Source organism: Sinocyclocheilus rhinocerous, unplaced genomic scaffold (assembly GCF_001515625.1).
Source record: "Sinocyclocheilus rhinocerous isolate Xijiao unplaced genomic scaffold, SAMN03320098_v1.1 scaffold739, whole genome shotgun sequence".
In the NCBI taxonomy this organism is placed as follows: Eukaryota; Metazoa; Chordata; class Actinopteri; order Cypriniformes; family Cyprinidae; genus Sinocyclocheilus; species Sinocyclocheilus rhinocerous.
This window is the reverse complement of record NW_015635049.1, coordinates 236,192-239,155: the sequence shown is the minus strand read 5'-3', so window position 1 is coordinate 239,155 and position 2,964 is coordinate 236,192. Positions and strand designations below refer to the sequence as shown.

Genomic DNA, 2,964 nt, shown 5'->3' with positions numbered 1-2,964 from the left:
CAAAATGTCTGTGCGCGGCTCTGTTTTTTTTTATTCGAGTTACTCGAGGAATCGTTTCAGCCCTAGGTTAATGCAATATTATATGTAGCTTGTTGCATAGTGTTTATGTAAATAAACACAATATGCAAATAAATCATTGTGTATTTCAAAGCCACCTGGCCTCTGTAACTGTCTCCTCTGTAACACTATAGCTTTCATTGATCAGTAGTCAGATCTAGCCTAGTCAATGCAAAAACATTACATTCATTTATTCATAATTTACTAATTTAACGTTAACGGATCGCCAGGCAGGCGTACAGCAGTGACAGGCAGACACATATAACAGTGTCCTGTATGGAAAGATGTTTCCCAGCTGACAGCTGTCCATTTTCACCTGTAAAAGTGAACAGAACACTGAGCATCGGCAGCTAATGAGGCGCGTTGGAGTGATGTCACCGCCCCTCTTCATCTGATTGGCTAGAGGAGGAGCTGTCAGTCTAGAACTAGTGGATAAATGATGATGCTTAAGCCCGCCCGTTATTAATTTTTTGATTTACGCTTATTATTTTTCAATCCGTGATCATTGTTTGCTATTCTGAAAACTTTGCTTTCATTTTTAAATCTTGTGCAATATATTTTTTACTTGCGTTTTTAAATTTTGTTTTCACGCTTGTTATTTGTTTATCCGTGACTGCAAGAATCTGATCCCATAATACCTAGGCTTGGGAATCCAAAATCTATTCCAATTCTGGAATAGGATGCTTAAGGTCAGGAATCGTTTAGTTGTTATAAAATTAAAATTTCGATTCCTCTTATTGATTCCTTTGTGCACATTTTAATATGACTTTAAACCATTCAAGCACAAGAACACTCGTGCACTGTTTTCTGTACTGCACACATAAGGGCATATCATTTCAGAAATGAGGGGAACAGAAATGTAAAAAAAAAAAAACATCTTTTGACTTTTGTCTAATTGACAGGCTTTATTTTTTTTCTTATGTCTTTTAATTGGCTAAGAAATCAAATACACTGCTGGACGATAACCAATCATTTGTATTCTATAATATTTTTTTTCTGTGTTTTCCTAATGACAATTTTAGGATTGGTTTATACAAACACGTAAGGCAGAATAGTTTCTATATTATAATAAATGTTATGTCAATTAGCACTGCATTATTCATATACTATATTTATTACCTGGAAATGACCTGAAATTACCTTTTTTTTTTTTTTAGCTATAGCCATAGCTGGATGCCTTTGTCCATATTAGGGATTTCCTGCACTATTATATATTACTTCTACTGGGCCGTTTTGGACTTTCTGCGGGAGAGCTCTCTCCGGCTTCGAGTATGAATGAAACATTCACTGCATGTTCACATCGACTCATTTTCGATATGAATAAATCGTCCAGTCATACATAGACTATCTTGTTTCTTCACCCATGTGCTCACACTTTTAAAGCTCTCACACAGAAAAAGTGATTTCAAATGCATCTGATTGACAGATCAACCATGATTTATCTATCAGCCAGATGCACGTAAAAATGCATGTGCTTTTATTTCAGTGTTGTTGTTAATTTTGAGATTATTTTAGTTTCGTACATTTAGTTTAACTGCACTGTTAAAGAGGACGATTTTTTACCATTCAACTGAACTGTGTGCATGTATTTTAGACACTTACATTGTTCTTGCTCCATCCATGCAATAATTCTATCAACCAAGTTACTGCTGTGTGCTCTGGTAATATCAACAGTATGACCCATTTCAGGAGCTGACAAAATTACGATTTAAAATCAGAGCATAGCTCACATTCACAAAATATTGAAACGCTATGCTGATTCAAAACGACAACGCAATGATTGACAGTCAAAGCAAAGCGTGGTTTGAACGGCCCGCCCCCGCTGCTGAACTGGAAGTTTTGATTGGTTTTGCACCCGAGTCAGACCTGTCTGTTATTGCCTGAAGCGCAGGGCTCTACCCCTGAAGTTTGAAAAGTGCCCGTCAAACGACCGCTCGCTTTGTTTCTCCATCGGCGCCTTCTTTGTAATTTTTTTTGGTTTGTACTTTGTACTTTTGGTGAAAAATAAATGTAGTGAAGTTTAATACTTTAGTTTTATTTTACTCAAGTAAAAGTAAAAGTACCACAATTTAATTATACTCAAAGTAGATTTAAAAAAAAAAATGTACTCAAGTACTGTAACGAAAGTATTTGTAATTAGTTACTTTCCCCCTCTAACTATGGAAAAAAGTGTTACTTTACCTCAACAAATGGACTAATAGATTAAGAAAGGGTTTGTGTTTCATATTAAAAGGAATAGTTAAATAAGAATACCCCCCACCCCCCACCCCCATATGAATTTTGTGAAACTCGCAAGGTGATATTTTACAAAATGTTCAAGCTGCTATTTTACATACAGTTGAAGCAGATAGTAACTTGTGGCTGACAAGCTACAAAAAGGACATACAAGTACCAATTTAACCATATTACACTTGAGTGGCCAAGCGGGGTAGTGGCGAAGAGTTGTTAAGAGTAGTGTGTGACAACACTAGTTAAGAGTTGATCATATTTGTTATATTCACTATTATATTCACAAAGCTGTAAAGTTATCGTCATGGTACTTCATTAGCAGTTGCTTGACCAATACAAAATAGGTGTCATTTTAAAGCTTTACAGTGAATATAACAAATATGACCAACTCTTAACAATTGTTTTTAAATGTGAAAATCTGAAATATTAGAGGTGCTCCATTTTCATAGCATGAAAAAATGACTCCATCTACTTGAAAACTGCAAAAGCATCATAACAGATAGTCTTTTCAGATATTAGGGTTGGGCCGATAGATGATGCCATCGTCTCTCACCGATGGCTGATAGACATCACGATGTTGAGCCGACATCGTGATCCCCCCCCTCCCATTCCCCCCGCAATCTGCCGCATCCCAATACCGTGTTCGGAAAGAAAATGACGTGTAGGCGGAACCCCTAA

General features: G+C 36.4%; 1 protein-coding gene across 3 annotated transcripts in view; it reads left to right on the top strand.

Annotated features, from left to right (window-relative positions):
* LOC107746475 (TNF receptor-associated factor 2-like) overlaps window positions 1-2,964 on the top strand; it is a 55,397-nt gene that overhangs the window by 9,696 nt on the left and 42,737 nt on the right. Inside the window, exon 2 of one of the 3 annotated variants that reach the window (XM_016560699.1) lies at window positions 2,182-2,189. The exons of the other annotated variants lie outside the window; for them this stretch is intronic. The gene's annotated coding sequence lies outside the window, so the exon portion shown is untranslated. The remainder of the gene's footprint in view (window positions 1-2,181; window positions 2,190-2,964) is intronic. 3 annotated transcript variants of the gene reach the window in all.